The 27,271-nt window shown below is 44.6% G+C and overlaps 1 protein-coding gene across 6 annotated transcripts in view; it reads left to right on the forward strand.

The window, feature by feature from the left end:
* Positions 1-20,314: 20,314 nt before the first annotated feature.
* LOC143133644 (sickle tail protein homolog) overlaps positions 20,315-27,271 on the forward strand; it is a 44,466-nt gene continuing 37,509 nt past the window's right edge. For all 6 annotated transcript variants that reach the window (XM_076293422.1, XM_076293429.1, XM_076293423.1 and 3 more), the window contains exon 1: positions 20,315-20,442. The gene's annotated coding sequence lies outside the window, so the exon portion shown is untranslated. The remainder of the gene's footprint in view (positions 20,443-27,271) is intronic.

A 27,271-nucleotide genomic window follows, 5' to 3' on the forward strand; every position in this document is an offset into this window, starting at 1 on the left:
GATGATGCAATTCTCGTCACACGCCACGTGTGCGGGACACAGACGCGGGAGCATGTCACGACCTTCAGTGTGTTACATGTTGATAACAAAGTGGTTTCCCTTAGGGTGCCATCCTGTAGCGTTAACACATAACTGCAGGAGACAGTGATACTTAAGACCTTTTGAAGTTGAAACATGTGATCTAGGTAAAAAACACTCCCTGGGGTTGTGGCTATTGCTTTGTGAGGTGCATTCACTTGATTTCCTGCGCCGTGATTCCAGTGATTCTACAAAGCTAGGTCAGTAGAATCACTGGAATCACGGTGCAGGAAATCAACTGAACATCAACGCTACAGCCAACATGTGAGCCAGCCATACAGTTGTCTGCCTCACATGTTGGCTGTAGCGTTGATGTTCAGATGTAGTGTGTTAATTTGGTGTGGCACAGAGTTCATTAATATGTTGGTGAACGACTTCTGCTCTTCACTCCTTTAAATCCTGAAGGAGCTTAACATTGTTGTGAACTAGGCTTTGTACAAACAGACCATTCAGGTTAATTAGAGAGATCTGCCTCACACTCTCCAGAGAGAGACCCGTAAATACATCATCATAGCGTAAACATTTTCCCACCTATGTTTACTGATGGCTGTGACTCAGTGAAACCACATGTTGTAACCCCTTTAGAGAGCACATCAGAGTTTCTGAACAGTCCTTTGTCTCTCACACAACTCCCCTGTGGGACGTGTGCTTATAGTTTGCCATCCGTTGTGATCGGCCTCTGAGCGATAGCACACAGGGGAGAGTGGGGAGACTGAGACCGTCATCGTCTGACCCACAGAAAAATGCTGCCTGTTGAAAATTGTCAGAGTGTGTGTGTGGTTTTTGGGGCCGGTCAAGCTGTAAGCTGTACTCACTTTCTGAGAACTCTCTGAGCCATTAGCCAGTCTTCAGTAAGTGCAGTACCTCAGAGCACTTTTGGTCTGTTGCCTTGGTGATGTAATGTTGCTTTCCTTCTTCTCCTCACAGAAGTGAAGCGAAAGTAGGCATTGGGTCTCCTTACAACCAGTATGCAATTAGAGAAATGATTGCTGTGTGGAAACTATGGCTTACTGAGGAACAGCATGCATCTGCAAGGAAGGATAGAATACATTTAATGTTCATGTATGTATGTATGTGTGGATTTATGTATATTTATTTATCTATTTGTTTGTTAATTCATTAATTTATGATAAACAAATAGCAACAAAGTGGAGCTGTAAGTACGATGAGCTCAGCAAGTCAGGATAAGCATCAGAACTGGGATTCTGGGATGCATCATAACTTACACTTTGTCCAAGTAAGCCCACACATATGGCTAGAGAGGATGGGGAGACTCAGTAAAACTGAAAGACTGTCATGTCTAGCATGAAGCCGGACAGAATATGGACATAGGCAGAGGCTGGGTTTCTGGCAGCTTCTGTGGTCTTGAATGGGGCAAGAGCTTATTAATATATCCAAACAAATCCATCCCTCACATCCCACGATGCACTTTTCATTTATTATACAGAAAAGGATTAAAAGTAGCATTAAGTTACAGTTAACCTGGCCTGACTCAGTTTAAAGGCACCCTTAACAGTTTTTTGACCTTAACATAATGTTTCCAAAATCATTTTGATGGCACATAACCTCATAACTTGACGACGCCACTTCTGCCATTGTCTGAGCGGCACTCTGTAGGCGATTTCTGACCTAGAAACTTTCTAGTTTCGGGTAGAAAACTAATGGAAACGGAAAATAGCTGCTATGCTACAGGAATTTGAAGATCTTCGTCTAAATAGACTACTGTTGGTGCATTCCCTCTACATTATATCGAAGTTATGTTCATACTTTGTTGCAAAAGACGCATATTTAGTTTGTTTACTAGTGCAGTGCCCGTTAAAACATGCCATTCATGTAGAAAACTGTAGCCCAATTACATGCCTGCCGGTATTATAATATCCTCCTGGTGTCCTCCAATTTCTTTTTTGTTGGGATTTCCTGTATATTTAGGATAAAAAAACATCTTACAATTATTACAATATTACAACTATTACAATATCTTACAATATTTTTTATTTATTTTTATTTATAAATTATAAATGTTATAACATGTCCAAATTTGCAACGATGTGACTCAACAATCTAGCCTATAAGAAGGGTTGGGTAGTAATGGATTACATGTAATCTACGTAATCAGATTACAAAAATCAAGTAACTATAATCAGCAGCACAGATTACATTATTTTTACAAGCAGCCCATTCATTTGTCCACTAGATGTCGTTATCCTCCAATTGCCTTTGTAATTTATTGACAAGAAAAAGGTTCAAATCAAAGCCCAAGATGGAGGAGCCGTCGACGTCAACCGATAGACCCGTTCCAGTCGGAAAAGAGACCATTGGAAATAAGAATGTGTATATGTCATGTGTAAGTAATCCTAAAGTCAGTGATGGGCAAGCTACTTGATATGTGTAGTGAGCTAAGCTACCAGCTACTCTACAATAAATTCAGCTTCACTACACAGAAGCTACCACCCATACAGATGTTGCAAGCTAAGTTACAAACTGTCAAAAGTAGCTTGATAATTAGTAGCTACTTTCAATTATTCAAACTGCATGCCAAGTCAATGCAATTTTAGTGATCAACACAACTGTCAGTCAGAAAATATATTAGGCTTGTTCGACTTAATGCAGATCTGCTCTGATCTATAGACAGTAAAAGATATGGACAGTCATCACGTAGACGCAGCGGCGCTAACGAGTTTGAAAGTGGGGGTGCAAAAAAAAAAAGAAGAAGAAGCTGGTTTCGGGCTGGGTTCCCCGAGACAATTTTAAAAATTCCAGAGGCCAACTATTCACGCACGTTTTCATGTGGGATATTACGATACAAGATAGTCTTAGATCTTCCTAATGTTGTAAAGGACAAGCCAACACGATTTTGCAATTCAGGTTACATGTTCAAAGAAATTAAGTCGGTCATCAATTATGACGCCAAAGTTACGTGCCAATCTAGTTGGGGTCAATGAAGAGGAGTCAAGCTGGATGTTAATCTGTTGGGGAATAGCTGTTTTAGCTGGAAACACCAAAAACTCTAAAATATCAGGCATGCAGAAATCTGATGGGAAACAGTCCTCAGGTGGTAAAGACAGGTAAAGCCGTCCGCATAGTGAGTCAAATCCATGGGAGTGAATGGTCTCACCCAAGGAAGTGGTGTAAATAGTGCCCTAATACTGATCCTTATGGCACACCTGTGGTGAGATCCTGATACTTTGATACAAGACACACTGAAAGAATGCCCTTTAAGGTAGGATTCAAACCAAGATCTTTTCCAGAAATTTCCTGTTCAGACAGTGTAGAGAGGAGAATGTCATGGTTTACAGTATAAAGGGTGCAGGTAAGTCTAGTAGAATTAATACTGATGACTGAGCAGACTCCTGATTTGAGGTGCTGCTGTTTACGGGTTTGAGTCCGGGCGTGTGCAGGGCTGAACCACGCAGGTTAAACAGTTACAGTAATGTAAATAGGTTACATTAGCTACTCTCAATGCTTCAGTCACAGACAGAGCAATTTCAGTAGAATGACCACTCTTGAAACCAGACTGCATACGGTCTAGCAGTTTGTTCTGATACAAGAAGTCATAGACTTGCTTGAAGAACACTTCCTCCAAAGCCAACAAGAAAGGAAGAAGGGAGACAGGTCTGTAGTTCTTTATCAATTGTATGAAGTGTACTTTTTTTAGCAAAGGCATAACCCTTGCCTGTTTAAAAGAAAAAGGAACTATTCCAGAACTGAGTGTATAGTAGTCAGTGTTGGGCAAGTTACTGAAAATTAGTAATTAGTTACAGTTACTTCTTTCAAAAGTAATTCAATTACGTTACCAATTACTGTATATCAAAAGTAATTAGTTTTGAGTTACTTTTAAGTCTGCTTTTAAAATGTCAATATGAACAGTACTGAACAGTCACACACACAATAAACCTAATTTTTGGACCTATTTATTGTAGTTTCAACGGGCCTTCAAATCAATAGCCTTGTGCATGAGTTCTCAAACTTTTTCGACCCCAAAACATTCTACAATGCATTAAGGCCTCCCTGACCTTGTTTTGCGCCACCCTCACCATCTAGGTGGTTTGATAGATGTACAGTACACTGCCTACTGCTTGCCTTCTACTACTACTACTAGTAGTAGTAGTAGTAGTAGTATGCATGGTGGTGCACTGACACTGAATTCTGCAATATAGTAATAAGTTATTTTTATCATTATTATTGCAATCCTTCTGTAGGCTACATGGAATGAGTTCAATGGGATGTAATGTGAAACAATGTTAAATGGCCTATTTTCAAAGCAGTTATTGTCTGCTCACACGCACATACAACCTTATCCTCGTCCTGCTTTGAACACAGAGTATTATATAGCATTTTAAGCACCAGCAGTTTGGGAAAAGCCTGCGCTGCACAAGTGCTGACCTACCGAAATAAGTTATAATGCATCTGAGAGTTTGGGATTGTCGTGCACTATGCAGAAGGTTATTCTTCAGCTGATGAGGTGTTCCAGAGAGAAGTTGTATGTTCCGTCGCAGACAAATGAATCCATAACACCATGGACGTCAATTCCGATGTAAACATACTGTGCAAATAACTCAAGTCGCTTAGTAGGCCTACGTACGGTAGGCTATTTGGAGGTTTCTTTATCTGGTAAGTGAAATCTGCATTTTCCTCTCGAGTTAAACGTGTGCTTGCTTGTGTCAAGGCTATATATAGGCTACTGTAGCCTATTGGTGTTGTGGCGTGGCTATGTTGTAAGAATGAGAAATTAATATAACGAGGCTTTTGCGCAATAGCGGAAAAGAGCGGAGATAAACAACAAATGCGCTTTTACTGTAGTGGAGCTTACCAGATGGAAACGAAAGGGAAAAGGCTTTTAAGATGCCCATTTAAATTGTAGCCTAATGCACTCTTGTGTGTTTTAGCATAAATCCGAAATAAGGAGGAATGGGAGAAGGCTATTAACTGTATCTGCAATCTAAACATGAAACACAATCGCTGGAAACACAGCTAAGGTCTGGAGACAAGCAGCAAACGTGCATCTTGTCTGCAGTTGTTCATTCGAGATCAACAGAGTAACGCAAGTAACGAACTCTTTGAAATTTCAGTAATTGTAATTGCCTTACTGGATTTACAAAAATACTTCGTTACATGCTTGTTACCACTAAAAGTAGTGGAATTACAGTAACGCGTTACTTTGTAACGCATTACTCCCAACACTGGTAGTAGTAGTATTAAACACATGCATGACTGCTGGCAGAACAGCAGGTGTGACAGACTGCAGAAGAATAGACGGGACAGGATCCAAAGGGCATGTTGTTGGATGACTTTGCTGAAGCAGTAGAGAAACCTCTTCAAGAGGAGAGAAAGAGTCCAACAATTCACAGGCAAAGCTCTCCTAATGGGCTCTTCAAACTGAACACTTATCCTGTTGTGTTTGCAGTCAAATATGACTGATTGACAATTCTTCTCTCTAAAAAATATTGTTAACTTATTCTCACTACCATGAGTCTTCTTGGCTTTGTTAACACAGGGCATCTGAACACACAAAACAAATTTTGATATTTAAAACATATTTTGATATTATAACAATTTGAGTGTTTTATTTAACTTTTTTTTAACTGTTTTATATACACCCATGTGTATTTTCGGTCAAAAATGACTGGCCATTAGAAATTAATGGGTGAAAAAATGGTCAGTGTATAAAATTGAGTCCAGGCACATACTTATTGATCAGATGGACTGTATGCACTTCTGTACATTAAAACACACACACAAACACACCCTCACTCCCCCTCTTTGCTTCTATGCCAGCCCCCAATGGAACCTTTCCCCAATGGAATCTCTCCTTTCTGACTTGCATGAGCTCAGGTCAGTGAGGCCTGCAGGCCATAAATACCAAATGGAAGTTTAAAACTGGTTATATCCAATAGAACACAAGTTGATACAAAGGTCTATCACAACATTAGATGATAATATGTGTGTTGTATCTATAACAAGTTATAATGCAGCTGTCATTTTTGACCGGGAACACAAAACTAGTAAACATAAAACAAACACAACAGGAGGGTGAAGCAACTTTCAGTGAAAATGTTGCAAAGTCATCTGCTGACAGTGAAGTATGGCAGTGGTGGAGGATTGAGAAGAGACTTGAAAGTTGAAAAAGTTTTCTACTGTCAGTTGCGCTCTCAATCTTGCTGTGATAGAATGCCTTTTTTGCAAGTGTAACAGTGAATGAAAAAGATGATAGCAAAGACTGGTAGTTACTAAGACCATTTCCATCTCTGGATTTACGTAATTTTCTCTCAGCAGCTCTAAGTATTACTATCATTAATATAGTAATAGTAACAATATATCTAGCCGAGTGATAAAATAGTATTTTTTGTAATTCCATCACCTTTATGGAACTTTCTTGTTTCTTATATCAATTAACATTTGTCAAAATGTTTTTAATAGAAAAAAAAAACCTCCAAACGTTTTCAGTAGGCTAGCCTACCATTGTTGCAGAAATCACGTATAAGAAGGTATCCATTCGATTTCTGTTTATTTTCGCATATTCCAACCTAAGGAAGCAGCATGAGACTCCCGTCAAAATCATCATGAGGAGATTCCTCCCAAATGGCCTATCACGTCTTTGAACTGACGTCATGAGGGCGTGTTTCAGCTCGTGCAGCTCGTGGAAGGCAACTGCAAGATCTGTCTGCAGGCTAAGACTCCCGCGATATTTTAAGGTTATGTGACATGGTGTCACGGTGGTAAGTCCCTCCCCGGCTGACAGAAGTCGGACAAAATTTCTAACCAGTAAGCATTGCGTCCATCCCAGTATGCATTGTGTTCAACCCAGCATGCATCACATCAAGTCAGATCTGCACAGATCTGCCTCAAGTCGAACAAGCCTAATGACTTAACTCCCTCTCTAATTTATGTGTTTGATGGCTGCAGGAAAACGCTGTTATGCGTGAAATGTCAGAAATGTCCAGGAGAAATGAGCTTTCGAGGACGCTACTACGCTACTTGATCAATAATCAAGCTACTGAAAAGTTACTTGGTTTTGTAAATAGCGATGTTACTACCAAGCCACTGACAAATGTAATTAAGCTAGTAGCGTTGCTACAAGTAGCAACGCTACTGCCCATCACTGCCTAAAGTAATCAGATTACGTTACATGTTTTGGGTAATCCTATTGATTACATTACTGATTACAAAAATTGCCATGTAATCTGTCGTCAGTAATGGATTACATTTCAAAGTAATCTGACCCAACCCTGCCTATAAGTGACATCACACTCTGTCTGCCACTCTTTGTCTGTAGCTGATCGAAATGACATAAGCCTAAAGCTTTGATGTAAGGCTATATGTTTAACCTATTGAATAACTCAATGATATAGATGACAAACCATTTTGTAGAAAGATGCATTCTGAAACATCCTTAAATTCGGGACCATTAGCCTATCGTTCGTTTCAATTTGAGACCTTTCAGTCGGAATTGTCGTTTGTTTATTCAAAGTTTCAAGTCCAAAGTAGCCTGGGCAATTCGAAGTGTCAGTTTATTGCACATCATTTTTACTTATTTTGAATAGCCACTGTATACCGTTTGTTGGCATGTTGTTGCATTAAATGGTGGATAAATATATATATATATATATATATATATATATATATATATATATATAGAGAGAGAGAGAGAGAGAGAGAGAGAGAGAGAGAGAGAGAGAGAGAGAAAAATGATATGCATGTTTGTCATTTGGGACCATGGGGGTACTGATTGTCCACGTGTTGTCACACATAATTTCCTTTTCCAGCACTCCCAAAATGTTTTAATTGCTGAAGAGCTTCACCTCCCTAAGGGGGACTATGCCATGCCATTCAAATGGCATCTGATTATGAGAAAACTGCCTCCAAAAATTACTCATTAATGAAGTGCTGTCCTGCAAGAAGGCATCACAGCAAAACTCTGCAGTGGCTATATCCCCCCGCCCACCCCTAAATAAAGAACGTTCTTTCCTGTCATTTTACATTTGCAGTACTCTGAATCATCGAAATGTGATTTAGACAACCTTACATCACTGCAAATTAGCGTACATTCTTCATCCAAAATAGAATGCCTTGCTTTTCATATTTCCTAAAATGCACAGCATGCGTCTGTGTCAAATACTGAAGACTTTGTGTTAAACCAAAATATTATTTTAAAGCAAAACTGCCCTAGTGTCCTAGTGATTGCAGATGTGCATACTATCAATGCTCCAGCATGTGCTCCTTGCAATAGCTTCAACATATGTTCCATCCACTAGAGTTGAACTTAATTCCAGACCCCCATAAGCATCTGGCAACCCTAAACTCTTCAACCTGGTGTGCTGGCACATTTTGTGTGTGTGCCCTGACTATTTGTTTGCCATTAGAGAGCAAAGTGTTTGGCGTGTGCATTCTGATGGCCACCTGCTGTGTGATGCGTGCTGTTCTACCTGAGACGTTCTGCTGCTCAACTGAACTCTATGTGGCTTCTCTGTGAGCTGGAATCAGTTGTGGGGGAGGTGGGAGGAAGAGCTCCTGAGGCAGCCTATCAGGAAAGGGCACCGGAGAGTAAATCTTCCTTTTCCCTTTTCTGTCTCTTTTTTCCCCTCCCTATCTCTTTTTCTCTCTCTCTCTCTCCCTCTTTCTTCATCCCTCTCTTTCTCTTTTTCTCTCTCTCCCTCCCTCTGTCTCTCTCTCTCTCTCTTTGCCGTGTGTAGGGCTTAGCCAGAGCTGCTGGAGTGCATGCACACAGCAGAGCCACAGCAAAGCAACTGTCAAACAGTAATCATCTGTGCCGTGCGTCTCGTTAAAACCGAGCACAGACTTCACTCCACTCAGAGATTATGCTCCGCAGGCTCGGGGATCATTAAGGGATCGTTTTCTTCATAAAGCGAGTGAAGTGATTAAGGAGAGCTGGACAGTGGTGGGCAGAGCGTAGTTGGTGGGAGAAAGGGAGGGAGTGAGTGAAACAGAGAGAGAGAGAGAGAGCTGGACACTACCATGCGTGTTGTGTGTGTATGTGAGTGTGAGTGCATGTGTGTGTGAGAGAGCGAACTGAGTTTGAAACAGCAGAGCGCTCGGTGTGAGAGACGACCACAGGCTACCGGAGTGCAGAGCGGAAGGCATCGGGACGCAGAAGCACTGAACCCGTCAGCTGGGGGAGCGGAGCTGTGAGAGCTCACCTCATCCTCATCCTCGTCCTCATCTTCATCCTCATCCTCATCCTCATCCTCATCCTCATCGTAACACATGTGGAGTCTCCAGCAGCCAGGGAAGGGGGAAAGAGACTGCTAAAGACGCATCGTCTGAACTCTGGCCTCCGCGTCCCACACAAGCGGCTATCATAACATCAGAGGAAGAAGAGCAGATATTCTGGTTCCAGAGGGGCGTGACATTCATCAGACACCGATCATTACCAAAGCGGGATGTTAACCAGGAACGCTGTGCTGCCACCCAGAAGAATCCTCATTCCACTCTAGGGTCACCTGGTAACCTGACCTCTCCCACCCCCACCCGAACGCCCCGCTTTCTTTTACTTTCCCTTCCACCCTATCGCTCCCAATCCCACGAGTGACCTCTGCAGGACAAACTAGACAGCCCTCCCGCCAAAAGATCGCCAATCCTGGAGCACCTCTCTGCAACCCTTCCCTGGAAAAAGTCAAAGATGATGTCCAAGCCGTCACGCCTGACCAAGCCTTCCAAGTCGTCCGGCCGCAAGGAGCCACCAGGCAGCCGCTCGCGGATGCTGAGCGTGGGGGAGAGGCTGATGAGGGCTGGCAGCGAGGGCAACCTGGTCAGACCAAGAGCCACGCTCCAGCAGCAGCAGGCTGGCCACCACGAGTCCCACAGGAGTGTCTCACCCCTGGCTAAAGGTAGGAGCAGAGCATAATATGGACATGCATATGCTCTCTTGTGCTCTCTCTCTCTCTCTCTCTCTCTCTCTCTGTAGCTCTCTATCTCTCTTTCACTCTCTCTCTCTCTAACATTCTATCTCTCTCTCTCACACTCTCTCTCTGTCTCACCCTTGCTCTGTGTTAAGGGGAGTGCACATGCTAAGTGGGGTTGGCAGGGCTCCAGTAGGTTCTTTTTCCGTTGTGAGGTTCACACTGTACAGATCACCCCTGGTGGTGAGAAATAGGTCATGCCTTTATGTTGCATTGTCATGTAAATGGCTCAATTGTGTCTGTAGCACAACAGGATACAACTGCAGGGTGCTCCCATGCTTTCCTGTCTGTTGATGCCTCCTGTCTCACACACACCCTTTCACCAGATTTGCTCTCTCTTTCTTTCTCTTGCTCTCTCTCTTCATCCCTCCTTCTCTTTCAGATTTGCTCTCTCTTACTATCTGTCTGTGCACACACTCACACACTGCATACAGCATGACCTGAGCTTAGATGAGCATGCCTGAGGAGTGGGTCTTTAAGTACTGGGCATTCCTGTCTGAAGCAGTGTCCCGCTGGTATTGTTCACCGGATGCCCTCTCTGCATGTGGGGGATTAAGGAGCAGCTCGGGCTTTCAGTGTCCACTCTGCTGATTAGTAACATTCCCGTCATGATCATCACATTCTCTCTTTCTCTCTCTCTCTCTCTCTCTCTCTCTCTCACACACATTCACTCACTCACTCTCTCTCTCTCTCTCTCACACTAACACACACACACACACACACACACACACACACTAATACACATAGACACACAATCATATCGATACCTATGTATGCATATGTAACCTTGATGAAATTGCCAAGCCAACAGATGTATCGTCTTCCCTATATGAAGTATGAAAATACTTTACCCTGCCTGACAATGCAGTAATACCTCTGAGCGTATTGTTACCTTATTGTTGTAAGCCCTGTGTGTTGTTTACTAAAGCCATTGTACATGGCCATTTCATTGCCAGAGTCGCTCTGTGCTTTGTGGATGTTTAGTGTACACGTGTGTAGGGCTCCATACAGTTGGCATTTAAAGCAGCTGTGCTGTAGCGCTGTCTGCTAGGTACCCTGGAGGAAGGTCGAGCGTGTCAGTGCCCTGGTGAGCTCTGGGGAGTGAAGAGTGCTGCGCTGCACAGCGACAGTGGCTGAGGCACTGCACTCAGGACTCCTGGGAAAGAAGGGCCTGGAGCCCCAGCAGGCTCTTTGGCTGTGGCGCTCACATCAGGGAGTGCAAATGCCCCCAGTGAGCCTGTGGCGTGGTGGTGGCACCCACGGGTCTCAGCTCCACACCAGCCCTCTTGACTCTCTTTGACTTTATCATCTTGGCGCCCTCTTCGCTTTCATTACCACAAGGCAGCGTCTGCCAGAGAGCCATGCTGTGGACCCAGATCCGCCACTCAGGCACTCGTGCATGCGTCTAATGCCACCAGGTGGAGCACAGAGCACAAGTTTGCCTTGTTATGGGTGATATAATCATCATGCATGATTTTGTACACGTCGGGAAAGCGTAGTGATATTGACAACAATGCAATTCAGCATTTTCGAGGGGTGACGCCGGATACGTTCTGTCAGCACCCGACCACCGGAAAACGATGTGCCAGAAGTCTCCCATCCCCACCCACCAGCAGCAGGCCGCCTGTCCCAGAGACATTAGCAGTCCTCACACGCCGCCACCATACAGGCCTGACATTTCCAGCGACGGGCTTCTGCCAGGCTGGCTGGCTGGACAGGCAGTTCCACCCCACACAGCCCGGAAGGCTCCATCTCGCCTGAAAAGTGGGGGGAAAAAACAGTTCCCTGTAAAGCCCCCACTGCATTCTGGGGCTGGAAACAACAGTCCGGATTTATACCACCCCTCAGGCGTCCCCTGTCCTCACTCTGACAGTCATTTTCCTGTGGAGCTCTGTGGTCACGAGTCCCACCCTCATGTCCACCAGACCTTTCAACACAATGTTTTCTTTTTATATATATCAGTGTAATTTGCAGTGTTTCAGTAGAATGACATGTGCTCTTCTGGTCCAAAAGTTGTTTCTTTTCTGAAAATAGAATGACTGAAGGAAGTCAAGGGAATATACTATTTGAACAGTCTCTTTTATGATTACTAGAGCACCACTAGGACTCGAGTAGCATTCTTTATCAGGGGCATATTGAAAGATAGTACGGCAATTACTTATGTTTAGTTTTATGTACTTCACAGCGCTCTTAGCTTGGAAATCTATAATTCTAATACTATAATAGCTTGAATCCTAGCGTTACTGTGGCTGCAATCTGAGTCACATTACTACTGTGGTGGTGGGCAGTGCTGCCTTGCATGTACCTGCTCCCTGGCGAGGTCTTGTTTGCCTTCATCATGCCCAGTGATCTGTGAATGACGCATTTAATGATACCGTTTTTCATCGGTGATCTCAGGCGCTCAGAGCAGATTGCAGGGCTTGGCAGAGGACACAGCCTTGCGACTGGGCAGTTGCTTGAACGCCTGCGTGGGGCTTTCTTTCTCACCCCTGCCGCTGAAGCATATGCCTCCGTTTATCCAGCCATGATATCTTCCTCTTGATTACAGATTAAACACTCTCCAAGCTGGGCAAGATGTGCCACTGCCTGGGGCATCTCAGCAGCCAGATTGCTGTAGAAACGTTTCATCTGTTTCTCAAACGCAGGCCGACGGTAGTTCAGATCGCCATCGGAGTAATCGGAGGTGTTGCTCATGGTCCTGCACACTGTAGGGCTAACACGGCTGCAGTGCTAATTGTGCATTAAAATGAGGAAACTAAATGTTCCGTTTTAACTGTGGCACTTCCCGACTGTGGTGGGAGTGTAAAAGAAAATCTGGAAAGCAAATTATATTTATCATAATTAGATGATGGCCCGGTCGCAGGTGTGGGAAACTATTTCTTTTGCTGGGCTGCGTCTAAGTGCCGAGTGGTGTAGCTGCCCTTCTCCTCTCTGCTCTGTGGCACGGGAAAATGTCCTCCATTACACCCCTCAGTAAATCTTCTGGAACACTGAATTGGTTCGCCCCGTTCTTTTCTGATGACTTACTACTTGTCACTACCTCACAGCCAAAGATAGAAACAGGTCATTTTAAATATGAGTTGACTTTGCTTGCTTTACTGAAGTGTGTGTGTGTGTGTGTGTGTGTGTGTGTGTGTGTGTGTGTGTGTGTGTGTGTGTGTGTGTGTGTGTGTGTGTGTGTGTGTGCGTGTGTGTGTGTGAATTTTGTAATTACAGAAAGAAACTCACACATTCTTACTCATAATCCAAGCTTACGCAAACACAAGATTTTAGCTGAGGATGTCATATGCAAGGCATAAGCGAAGGACATTGAGTTTTGTGAGCTCTAATATGTGTATGTGTATTGTGTGTGTGTGTGTGTGTGTGTGTGTCTGCCTGTCAGAAGATATTTGAGGATGGCTTAGTGCACTGTTTTGTATGCATCACACAAAATCACCTCCTACATAGGATAATGAAGGAGCCCTGTCCTCCCCCATCTCTGTTGTACTACTAAAGCATGGATTTGAGCTACAGGACACTAATTAAGGCCTAGCAAATCACATAATGCTGAATACCCTTGTTATTTAAACGAGTAGAAACGTTCTCGATTAACTATATTGCTAGTATTGAGTATACAATACCACATTGGTCTTTGTGAATATTCCATGGTAAGGGATGTTAATGGCACAATGCTAGATGGAATGTATGTTAAGTGTCCATGGTTATTGTTGGTGATGCCAGCACTTTACAAGATGTATCCATGACTAATAAGCAGTCCCTCAGGTCTTTACCTATCTTTCAGCCCACACCAAATACATTCATAGTTTGCTGTAAATAACTCTATCCCTTAACACAAGTCACTGAGGCAGCAATACAACTGTGTAACAGGAGGAATTTGAATGATGATAACACAGAATGTGAATCAGTAGGTCATGGCCTTTTCAGCTCTGCAGAACCCAACATGTCACAATGGAGAGTTCTAATTAACTGTGTTCTAATGCCCCTCATTGAAGAGCTGACCATTGTGCATGACCACTCTGCTGTCTTGCTCTTTCTCTCACACACTCACACACATACACACTCACACACACTCACACACATACACACACAATACTATCTCAACATGTCTCTTTTTGTCTCTCTCGCATTCTTTGTGTCTCCCACACGCAGGTCCACTCTCTAGTTGCATAACTAACCTCCCTAATTCTGCTACCCAAAGTATCCATGTAATGCAGCAATTATGCCGATCTCCATGTGTCACCACGCCAGTCTAATCCACAGGAAGTGATTCAGTCTGACAGCTGTGTGGTCTGTGTGTGGCCGAGACAGACATTTGCTTTAGCCAATCAGCCCGCACGATGCCTGCAACAGCACCTCCCACGCTGTCCTCTCCTTCCCACCCTCCATCTCCTCCTGCCCCTCCCTCTTTTTAAGCTCCTGGGACAAGTGATGGCTCGCACACACACACACACACTCTTACTCATTCACACACGGACACACACAATGCTCATCCCAAACAGCTGTTCACTCAAGTTAGTCTCCAGGCCGGCTGCTTGTTGGGAGTGATTTAGGTGATGCTTCTCAGCCTCCACAACAGCCGCAGCCACAGCTCTGTCCAGAGCACTCGGGGAGCTGTTTAGGAATCTTTAGAGCTACGCTAGGTCTGACGACAGAGCACAGGAATAACGAGGGGACTGCTCACTTAACATGATGTGTAAACAAACAAACGAACAAAGTGAATAACCGAGCCCTATCCTCTGTGCTGCTCCAGTCTGCCTCTCTTCCCAGATGTCAGCTGTGGTCACTTTCCCCTGAGCTGCGGCTCTAGACATGGCTGTGGTGGCTGAGGTGAGGGCCTCTGCTGCAGCCCTCTAATCTCTAATCCTTCCCTGGCCATAGGCGCTAACGGAGCCTGTGAGCCGCTGTGGGAAGACGGGGATAATGTTCCCAGGCAGGCGCACACAGAACTGCTGGGCTCCGTGGTTGGGAGGGAGGGAGGGAGGGAGGGGCGCTACTCCACACACCACAGAGGAGGAGCAGGCGTCATATTTTCATGTGAGGAAAACATGTTGCAGTCATGGAGCCACATGACACAGAGAATTTGAAATGGAGAGGGAGGGATATCGATGTGAAAGTGCTAGAGGAAAACAATGGCTTTTGATCAAATATACACACATATATATATACTGTATATATATATATATATATATATACATATATGGCTTTAGAACATAAGAATGTATACATAAATATCTGAGATTCAACAATTACTGTGAGCAACCAAGGGGAGAGCATGAAGGACTTGAAGTTTCAAGAGTAGGGGATGGAGAGAAGTTGAGAAGTTATTTATTTTCCAGTGCATGGCAACACCTTATTATGTACCGCTATGTGTTACATCTAGTTTGACAACAGACATCTAGTGAGCCACATGATATCCCACTATTTAGAAAGATAGAACAAATAGCTGGAGGGAGCAGAACCGTGGTTGTCAGGGAGCCTTCGGGGCTGGCTCCTGGGGAGGAGGGGGGGGGTTGCGGTGCAGCCTCCATCCCCCACCCCTCCACCACCGCTGCCTGTCTGCCCTGTGCCGTTTATTTGTCTAGCACTTAGACAGCTGGCCTGCTGGTCGGGAGAACTCCGAGCCAGTCTGACAAAAGTCATCTGTGACCGATTCCACATTCTTGGCCAAGAGGACTGCGATCGTCAACGCCGTTCGCCAGCCAGCGGAGCAGTCCAGCTTATGCCCGGCTTCGAGATTTATCCCTCGTTTCAGGCAGGCCGTGTCTGGTGAATGCTGGTGTGCCATAAAGCAGACACCAGTCCCACTACACGCAGAGTGCCTGCTTTGAGTGGAGTGGGCTGTGCTGTCTCACCTCGCCTCGTCTGAATGTTAAATGTGCTTTGTGGACTCATGTTTCATTTGTCACAGACAGAGAGATACTACAGTAGAATGTAGAGAAATGTCATTAGTTGCTCAACTTCTTCTTGACAAAAAAAGAAACAATAACAAGATTTAATAAACAAAGAGAGAAAGGGGGGGGCAAAACAGCAGTGGAATGCTCTGTGGCTGTTAAAAGAGTTTGCTGAGTTTGTCCATTTGGCAATGTTGCCAATGAGATTAGCTTTGGCCATATGAAACCTTACCCAGTGATTCCACAGTGGCCAGTGAACCGTGCGGCACGCTTTCATCAAGCGCTCAGCAGCAGGTTAGGAATGCAGTCACTGTTAATGGTTAACTCTCGTTTTAAGCACAGGAGATGGAATTTACCTTTTTTCCAAATGGCAGATGCTAATGAGGTCTAACCTCACTGTTGGCTGAGTCCATGTTTGTTTGTCTGCTTATTTATTTATTTACAAATGTATTTATTCATTTATTTATTTATTTGGTAAGCTGTCTCAGCTTGTTAGCACATGTTTTTCAGTTGGGTGTGTATGTGTGCGTGCAGCGGGACTGAACAATGGATATTTGGTCAATAAGCAAGTGCTCAAGGGTGGCCAAGAAAACAAAGGCTGCATGCACTGTGTCCTGTCTGTAGCTCAAACAGAGAGACATTTCCTGTGGACTGTGTTCTTAAGGTTTAAAGTCACCCCATTGCAAATATCAGTAAATCTGTACATGTAATTGCACATCGCCTTTTTCCTGGTTGCAGCTTTTCTTTCGCACACCCATACAGCATCTCATACACACCCGCATCTCTGATAGGATCTGACAAATGACAGATTCTATTCAGTAACATGAATGGCTATGCAGACGTAGAGCGCGTCAGATTCAACAACAAACATGGTGCCGGTATCAGATCGGCTGTCAGGAGTGTCTGCATGATTTCTCACTCCTCCTCCTCCTTGGTCAGACGTTTCAGGCCTCCTGTGTGTGACCTTGTCCTGCCCCCCCCCCCTTCCTCACCCTCCCCCTCCCCTAGCGTGTTTGGAGTGCTTTTTCATCTCTGCCCTATCTGTCTTCACTCTTAGCTCAAATGTTTTCTTTGCCTTTTCAGTATTTCTCTCTGCTTTGTCCATTGGTTAGATCAACAGGGCTTTGAAGTGTTGCCGAACTGACGGTCATGTTCCCTCACATGTTTTTTGTTCTTATTAGGTCACCAAAATTCATGAAAGTTGTCATTGTGTCTGTCTGGAGTCTATGAAGACATTGATTTGTAATGACATATACTAGCATCTTGATCAAAAACATTAGTGATATTCATGTTGTAGATCTTGTTTCAGCAAACATAAGGACCGGTCCACTGCTGCGCTGGGCTTTCTGTTTGCTGGGTGTGGCATTTCCCCACTCTAATGTTGCCCCCTCATCATCTCCAATGGATATCACATACCACACCATCCCCTGAATCAAGAACTTTCCATCTCACCATGTTCACAGCTGTCTTCCCCTGTTAGTGACCCTAAGTAGGAACTCATGCACATACAAAAAGGGGGGGGGGAAATCCCTTCAACCACCCAGAATTTTTCCTGCCCTCTGTAATGCAATCTGCAGTTTTTCCTCCTCTGTAAGCACAGTCCTTCCCTCGCTTCCTCCCTCGCTCTCTCTCGTTCGCTAGGGTGTGTAGTGAACCGTCACATCGGCACGGCAGACCAGAGATCCCGCTCGGGGGCACGAGTGAACCAGATCAATCAGCTCGGCTTTGTCAACGGGCGCGCGGACCCCTCCTCCGCTGCTCCTTGCATCTGTGTCTCCCCGTGCCGTGCACCGCTCACCCGGCCTGTCACACGGGAGACCTTACGTGTCACATCCTTTTGGCAGGCTCCCAGTTTGAGAAATCCTCGCCGAGGCCAGGCCTGTAGGAACCCATCAAATTCCCTAGGTGTATTTTTAGGACTGTCCGTGCGCGCCCGCTGCTCCGAGCTGGAAAAGTGCACCCGTGCAATCTAAGATCGACGGTGGATGTCAGAGTAATATGGAGGCTTTAGCTCCACCTCTTCAATCCCCCAGAGGCAGATGGGTTTCTCTTTGCTGATGGCTCAGAACACCTCTGTGTTTCCCATCTGAAAACAAAATGCTTTACAATGGTGCGGACGCCACCAAGCCCCAGGGCAGAATAGAATAGTTAAATATAAATGCTGGAGCATAGCCAAGGAGCTCAGGGCAAGGCTTCAGTAAACACACACACACACACTCTCTCTCTCTCTCCGGGCCTGATTCAGGCAGACCTAGAGTTTACTCGTGCAATAGAATCAAGATCAGTTCACAATTTGGATTTGTGGGCAACTTTATTTACCCTTCCACCAACAACCGAGCAGCAAGGTAATATACAACATTACATAAGAATAACGGTGTGTTTCTCATAAACCCAGTCTAACTCACCAGAAGCATGCCTAATGGTCATTTCACGAGGAGGAAATTGGGGCTGTTGACATAAAATTACATTAAGGTAGAGGACAAAACCACGTTGCTCTGTCTCTCTGCTTCATCAGGAATTCACACTCTGCCTCGTGTTTTAAATGTCTGCGCTCGCTGTCTCTTGGGTTATGGTAAAGTTCTCGAAGCATCCACTTGATTTAAAATGTCAGCATTGCCCACTGGAGTATTCTGGAGTTTTGCTATCACGCAAGCTTTAGACAATCCTTCAAATGTCTTCACTAGCCTGCGTGCATGCAGAATAGTTACACCAGAAGGCAAAGATAATATTACATTAAAGGTCCACACTATAAATAACATGAAAGATACTGTGTGTCTGTCTGTGGTATAGTTTTTCCAATGATGGTGTCATCCAAGATAGCACCTGTGAATCAACTCTTTACCTAGAGGCAAAGCCTGTTCTAGCCATTCAGTTTTTCTTCCTCAGAAACTCATATTGGCAGGGCTTATGCTTTTAGGCTTGGCTTAGGTCAGTAGAGAGAGAGGGGGGGGGGGAAGGAGAGAGAGAGATGCTTTCACTCTTACGCTGCAAGATTTTCTGAGGAAATAAATGTGATGTCATGGCATTTCTGGGGAATGAGTCTGTCAGTCCTGGCTTTGCCTTCCAGCCAACTCCACTTTCTTATCCATGGGTTTACATCAAATATTCATGCCATTCTCTTCATCTATTTGTTTGTTGTCTTGGTTACTCATGCAGGCAAGAGTACATAAAGCCCATTCGGATGTTACATTGTGTTACTTTTAGGCTAAGCAGTGCCGTCTTCAATAGCACACACATTAAGGCTGCCACGGATGGACAGGGCTGTGGAGGATGGTGTGGTGAAGCATCTGACTGTAGGAATAATGATTGTAGTCAGTGAAAACTGCCACTGAGACAGAGGAGCAGGGCTATGAGGTAGCATGGGGCAGTTACAAGAGGCCTGAGTCTTGGCCAGTAAATCAGTGGGTGTGCCCACTCCTCTGAGACAGAAACAGAGAAAGGGAGCGACAGACAGAGAGAGAGAGAGAGAGAAGGAAAGGAAGGATAACGTCAGGAAATGAGTGATTAACTCCAACATGGATCTCTAAGCAACCACAACAGTTCCTGCAAACAAAGACAGGTGCTGGTAATGTATAAGAATGGCTGTGTTGAGGTTTTTGTTTTGAGTTTGCACTCTGTGTGAAAACATTGATTCAACCAGGGAAGCCCGATGGTTTTAGCATTTTGTGTCCTAAAACAATACAAGGCCGTCAACAGCAACAAAACTGTCCCTTGCTCTTTGTGCTGTGCAGGTGTGTTACAATCCCATAATCTCAGGCAGCCTCTGTGTTGTTCTCAGTCAAGGGTCATGGTTGGAGTGTGTGTAAGCAGGGGTGAGACGCCCAGCCCCGTCTGTTTTGAAATGTGAGGATGAAGTCACTCATCTGTAGGAGCCCAATCTCCTTTGTCCTGCATGAACCTCAGGAAGAAGAGACCACACCTTTGTTGGAGGAGTGAAACAGAGGATGTGCCCCCCCCCCCCCCCCCATCACAACCACCACCACCATTCCACTCTCTCTTACACTCTCTCACACACACATACTGAAATAAGGTTAGTGATTCCTTAGCAAGAGTTCTACAAGCATTGTCCCTCTCCTCCACCCACCCACTTTTTTTCTCTCTAACTCTTGCTCTCTACTTTCTCTCTCTCCCTCTCTCTCTCTCTTCTCTACCCCTCACACACACATGCACATGAGAACACACAGACACCCTCCCTCAAATGCACAAACACCTCCCACCACCCACCCCCATCCCCAACCCCCAAACACACACACACACATACACACACACACACACACACACATACACACACACACAACTTACATAAACATTCTCTCAGTAGAGAGGCCACTGAAAAGCTGGCTGGCTGAACTGGGTTGGCACAGTGGAGGAAGGGCAGGCCACTCGAGCACAGTCCTACACAACAGAACGCAGCACGGCCAAAGAGTGGACAGGAAGAGCCCGAGCCACCGGAGGGGAGGGATATACACATACATACACACTCACACACACTCACTCATTCACTATTGCAGCCGGATAACACTCTACAGACCTGGAGACTTTCTCAGAGAAGGAGGGTGAGTGCACTCCAACAATACAGAGAACTCAGAGAATCAGCTGGAGGCATATCAGCCAGCTCGATAAACAAAATTGATGTTTTTCTTAAGAAGTAGTTTGTTTGTTGAAGCAGCATAGCTCTATCTTGTGACTGAATCTTTACAATGTCTGCTGTAGACTTAGAGCTGAGGTTTTGTGGGAAGTGGCTGAATAAGATCAGATTAGTAAAGACATATAAGTATAAACGGAAGTTTGAACTGATCAGCAACTTGATTTTGTGTGTGTTTCATAAGCTTAACATATTAGGTAGCCTACAGTAATATGTGTGGGATCCTGAAAACATATATTTATTTTTCCATGGTGATGTTAAACTCATTATATTGTCCGCCACCATTTGATCTGTTAAACATATCCTGTGATGCGCCGAAGCTAAGACATTTGGGGACTTTCTCTCCCTTCTCCCACCCATGGTATTGTCATCTGTTGACTCAAGACAGCGGGGCACCTCCCAGAGTGGACAGCCGGGCCTGCTTTCTGGAGCGAGCTGGTTTTGCAGTAGTAAAGAGACTCCCTGTGCTGTGCGTGAATGACAGAGTCATTGAGCGAGCTGTTGGCCCGGCTGCATTAAATACACTTAGGGGACTGGCAGCAAGAGTGAGAGGCCGCATCCATCTCAAGACTTAATTAAACGAAGGGCTCGTCTGGAATGAAAAGTGAGGTCCGCAGGGAGGTGGGGTGGGGGTGGGGGGGATAGCGAGGGATGAGAGTTTGGCTGTGGACGAACCCACAGGTCGTCTCTGTGGCTCACTTTGGCACTCTGATTCCTCACCGCTGTGCTCAAATTCTGATGTGTGTGTGTGTGACTGTGTGTGTCTGTGTGTGTGTGTGTGCGTGTGTGTGTGTGTCTTTGCCTTGGAAACTGCTCTGTGACTGTCTGGTGTTCTCACTGTAGTTTTTTATTAGCTCAAATGTCCCATTTTATGGAATAACTGGAAGATGGTGGCCAGACCCTCGAGCAGTTTCATTTCTGTGATGGAGATGGAACTAGAATTCCTTATTCATTTGGTGGCAATAATCATACAACCCTGGAAACATTAAAGAAAATCACAGTTGGTTTTTTGGACACACATATTTTTTAGCTTTTATATCGGCAAGCCCCCTCATCCTAACTTATAGCCTGGCAGTTCACTGCCTCAGTCCACACAGTGTTTTCACTGCATACTTTCCTCTCCTCTTTGTTCTTGTGTGTGTGTGTGTGTGTTTTGTCCATCAGGGTATTTGCCACAGTATAATACAATGTAGTTTGGACCTCGCTTGTCATTATGGTATTGCATACCAGCCAAGGGGTTTTGGCACGCCTGCCTCTCTGGCTAAATGAAGCATGTTATAAAATAGTGCTGGCCGATGAAGCTTAATTGTTTTGGTGAGCTGCTGAACTGCTGATGAAGACAACGCAGCCCAAATCTTTTGATCCGCATCGTTTGTGTCCGACGCTGTCCGGGAGAGCGTGCAGTCTGGATGACATTCCTCTCCATTGCTGACCCAGGTTTATATTCAGGCCGTGCGCTATAGGCCGTGCCAGCACTGATCTCCTGTAGATACGGCGGGATGCACTGGGACCACACTGGGTGGGGGGGTGGGGGTCTAGACAGCCAGCAACAGGTGTCAGGTTCAGAGCACGGGACTGGTGACTGATGGGAATTCAGCCATTTGTTGACACGGCCTTAATATGAATGTGTGTGTGAGTGTGTGCACGTGCACGTGCAAATTGAGCCTCAATTTCAATATTTGTTTGTGTGGGGGGGAGGTCAAAGCTCATGAAACATCAAACAAATAAAACGTGCCAGGTTTGACCACATATGAGGGTTTGTACGCGGTTAGAGATTATGGCAGACCCACTAAGATTTAACACTTCATGCTTCGCTGTGGGTGATGACGGTGATAAAGGCAGGTTGACGTCAGTTGAAAGCTGTGTGGTTTTACTGTAGGCCAAACCAACAGCTTCTGAGACGTTACACAGATACTCCGCATAAACACAGTGATCATAGTGTAAGCACAGATTCCACAGGTAACCAAGGTAAGTCATTCAGAATGTAAAACCCAGAGTGAGCATATGATCTGGATTAGGATTAAAGACTGGTCATTCGTTTTGGCAACATTGTAAAATGCATTCAGGGCCGGCTCCAGGCCCACCCAAACAAAGTCAAGATGTTTTTTGTTTTCAGTTGTGCATCTGCGCAGTGTGCAGCCTCAAACCCAGCTTGGATGTAGATGAGTTGGTGTTGAGTGTCATGGTAGCTAGCTGGTACATAGCTGTGCAGTAGGCCTATGTAAACACCCCAGCTGATGCTTTAAAGGAAAACTCTGGCCATTTTTCACATAGATCTCTGTTTCTCGAAGTCACTGAGTAGCCTACAATCGGTGTAAAGAAAACAATCGGTGCTAACTAGCTCGAGTTACTGCAGCCAACAGCTAGATTAGCCAGGCAGCTACAGTGCTACACTCTGGGGGGCATGATTTTAAAGATTTTGTGTTTCGTGTTTATGTCAATTTTGATCCAATTTCACCGCTTTGCTATGTTGCCCACTCAAAAGTTCTACCAGCCAACCCAAATGTAGTAGGCTAGAACCAGCCCTGAATGCATCTATACACTAACCTGACTCGCCAGATGAATTTCGTTCCGCATCTGGGATCGCTTCTGTTGAAAGTGATTTCGGCACCAGATTTTATGGTAGAGCCAATCAGGACGCAGGGCAGGAGTTTCATAGATGTGACGTAGCGTAGAAGCGACTGTGAGACTGTTCTCAGCGTCACGGGTTGGCTTTGATGTGGGTGGTTGAAGTAGCACGTCAATAGATGACAGACAAGTGGCTTATCCAATGCATATGCAATCATTTTTGATAAGGCCCAGCCTTCTGAAACACCTCTCCAATGGATCGATCCCAGATGGATGAGTGGAGCTAGGCGGAACGAAATACATCTGGCGAGAGTCAGGTTATCTATACACTGGTGCAGCACTGAATGCACAGGCTCGAATGTGCTGATAACCATGCTGCCACTGCTGGTATTTTGGGCTCTTAATCATCCAACTGTCCTCACACTGACATTTTAAAGTAGAACATCTTTGTATGAGTCATGGCCGTCAGGAAGTAAGCCTCGGTTTTTGTCCTGCGTTTGGACAAGAGGCTCCGTCTCCAAGCGGACAGGCAGCCGGGGCTGATGTCATGTTCTGTTAGTACAAACAGACTAGGGCGGCCGGGCGGGTAATTGACGAGCTTGCAGAAACTTCTATCAGCCATTCTGAATCCCTCTGTAAGGTCCTCACTGGGTCATTTTACTCCCTATATACTGTGCCGCTTATCCCATTTTTTAGACGAGTATGTGTCTGTGAGGACTGGTTTCCTCCTTAACACATGACAGATTGCTTAATGAAAGCACAATTTGAGAGCTCTGAGGCTATTATGTGACTTTAATGTCATGAATATGGATGGAGCAGTGGGGGCTGCAGCTGAGTCACTCCTCTTCCAGTCCAGTTCACTGTTCACAAAGCTGTGAGGCTGATGAGGTTAGTGGCTCAAGCACTCCTGCACTGGGTTAAGAATATCTCACAGCTTACTGGGCAAGCTCGGCTTGCCCTAGCTAGCATGTCAGTGAGGCAGTTGGCCTGATAACTGGCATCCACAATTTTGCTGTGGATGGTATGTAAAATTCATCAATGTTTGTCAAACCATATCAATCTAATGATATTAGTTGAATGAGTCAAATAAACACACTCTGCGAATTGATTGATTTCTGTTAGAGGAGGTTAGTTGGGAGAGTTTTGGGGCATATGCGTTGTATCCATCTGGACCACATATGACATAGTAGTGTGGTGTTAGTGCTTCACATCTGTGCCAAATGGACCAGCCTGAGTGTTAAGGCTGGAGGGTATTACAGTTAAACAAACAAGTGCCACACTCACCTACAGTACATTGTAAACATTCGCCATATACTGCCAAGTTTATGAACTGTGTTGTCCCTAATTGGAATGTACTACCTTAGAGTACTAACTCTGTGGATCTCAAACATATCTGACACCATTTTTTCAAAAAATTAGTTAAAGTGTACTAATAGAGTAGTTGCCTCAGCTTCATTCAGATGGATACTAGGACCGAATCTCATAAGTAAGTAGAATGGTAACATTTAATACTTGCTGCGCTGGTTATGCTACAGCGCTGGGATTATTGGAATCCTTTATCACAGCTGTCAGGTCCTTCAGCAGTTTTATTTATTTCTGATACATTTTCCTAAAGTAAATCTTTAAAACCTCACCTCAGACGAGCTCGGCAGATATTTCACAATGCACTGTGGTGCGACCTGTGTGAGCCCCAGTGTTCATCATCTCTGCCTAGTCTTGGAAAAGCACAGCTCCCGAAGCCTCTCCATGAAACAGTTAACAGGTGAGGACTTCAAATGAGATGGTTAGTGACCAGGCCGGCCAGGCAGAAGAAAACCAACTCCGCGGAATAACAAACAGCTTCGGAGCCCTTTGCCGACGTGGTGTGCTAAAAAAAACTCTCCCTCTCAGGTAGTTACACAAACCTTGATAAAGAACAACACACATTTCCAGGCAGCAAAAGTAATGTCAAGGCCATGGCTCGGTGTTTTCACGTTTGTGGATGTTAACTTGAGGAGAGCTCTCTGGGTTGAGCAGCGTTGAGACGTGTGGATTTCCTTTGTAAAATATTAACGCTTAAGGTCGTTTTGGCCACAGAGCAAAGAACACAGAAGTGGAAATGTTTGGATACCCTTTGGGAATCTGAGCGGGGATGTGTATCCTGTTGGGCACCGGTGGCTCTCTGGTTCAGGTTCAGACTGAGCTGCCAGGTTCATGGAACATTCCTCGCCCTGGAGTCATATAATGGCAGGAAGGGCTGAAACGGCCAAAAATATAAACAATAGGCCTAAAGTGTGAGCCGATCCCTTCACTGCAATATGGACACCTTGCAGAGGTTTGCATGTTGTTTAGTCCAATGCATATCCCTGCATAGGTTTATAAGAATTACCTATTCAAAGAGCACTTTACAAAGGAAAAATCATACAACTTTATTTACTTCTATGATTTCACTTTGTAGATCTCTCATCAGCGGAATGCAATTCCATATTGCTTTGCTATTTTATGTAGGGATGGAAACTAATATGAAGTGACTTTCTGTCAAATCCTTATGATAATAATGTTTTCCAGACCCTCTTTGTCTTTGTTGCTGTGGGAGTGCACTGCAGCTTTTGCTATTATTCCCAGATTATTTCCTTAAGTGACAAGCAAAGAAGGGGTCATTCCCAATGTGATAAATTCAACATAGTTAACATTAGTTTTGGAGGTTGTCTACGGAAAAGACACAGTTGTGCAACTGAACACACAGTTGGTGATACGCAGACTTTTAAGGGCTGTTAAGCACTGGCAAGTATGCCATCCACAGAGTAAGTGTGATCTAAGTGTACATATGACATGCAGACCAGGCCAAAAGCACCACTTACCATCCAACCACATCGTCTTTACTGTGTGTGAGATGGAGCGGGTCCAGTTGGAGACACATTATAGCTCAGCAGGGAGTGGTTACTGCATTCCCAACTGATTACCCAAGATCTCCAAACGCCATGAGCACTGGAGGTTGTTGCCATGACAAATTCTGAAATTCATGTCAATAGAGTTTGAAAAATCACTGGATCTCGTAGCTTGTAATGATACGCTTGGCTTAGCTTAATCCACAACAAACATGGTGGAGATGCACAAATTTGGCTGATCCTTCCGCACTGTCAAATGAGATTAAACATGACACACACACACACACACACACACAAGCATTCTTAAGAGAATGTAGATACTACAATAGTTTGCTCAACTTTAGATGTAGTATGTTCTCAGAGGCTCTGTTCTGTTGCATGCCGTTTTAGTTGTTAGAGAAGTAAAACTGAAAATCTACACAAACAAGCAAACAGAACATTGCACAGATAAAACTAATTATTTTCTTATTATCCAGTCCGAAGGTAAGTATGCTAAGCTGCTTATCACAGTTGGTACAGGCACTCATGGTTCATGTAGATTTTCCAATGAGCACAAATTTGAATTCAGGCAATTTAAAAAGTCTCTCTCCTGAAAGAGTCAAACAAGAGGGTATTGGCTCTTTTTTTATGCCCAACACTTCCATCATCCCATATGAATCACACCATGTTAATAAAAAGTGCAGATGAAAAGCTCCACAAAACAAATCTGTTTTTCTGACATTCTGCTGGACACTGTGAACATCTTAACAATACTAACCACTAGTAATTAGGCATAACTAGTCATTTTAGTAATTATGTCAAGGGTATGTGTTCCATACAGAGATACTTAAGTTTTTCTTTTATTATTTCCATTCTTATAAATGGGGGCTTTAAGTGGCAGTGTGCAACAAGTTTCAGACCACTCCACAACCCACTTACATATAGTTAAGAAACAGTGGGCTTCCTTTCGGTTGTACACAAAATTATGTGCAACACAGAAAATAGACTCTTTTCACCCTTAAAGGTATAAACTATGCAGTATTGGCAATTTCCTAACTGTTTTTTTTTTTCGGTTTTTGCTTATTTTTTCGCTTGCTCTGTCATGACGAATGTCTGAGAAACTCCATCGCTACCTTTTTCTAGCCGGTGCCTGGCGTGTATTTGAATGCAGTAAAGCAATTCATTACACTCGTTATACTTCCTGACACTGAGGCCGTTGGCCCGCCGGCCGACTGTTGCAAGAGTGGATTTTCAGCTCACAGGCGCTAGGGGGAAGCGAGACGGCCACCATTCAACCCGAAAAAAGTCATATAACCATTCCAATGA

This window comes from Alosa pseudoharengus, unplaced genomic scaffold, assembly GCF_046254945.1.
Source record: "Alosa pseudoharengus isolate Yale_2024_CS ecotype anadromous, Long Island Sound unplaced genomic scaffold, YU_APseudo_1.1 YU_APseudo_1.1_scf_2, whole genome shotgun sequence".
Classification (NCBI taxonomy): Eukaryota; Metazoa; Chordata; class Actinopteri; order Clupeiformes; family Clupeidae; genus Alosa; species Alosa pseudoharengus.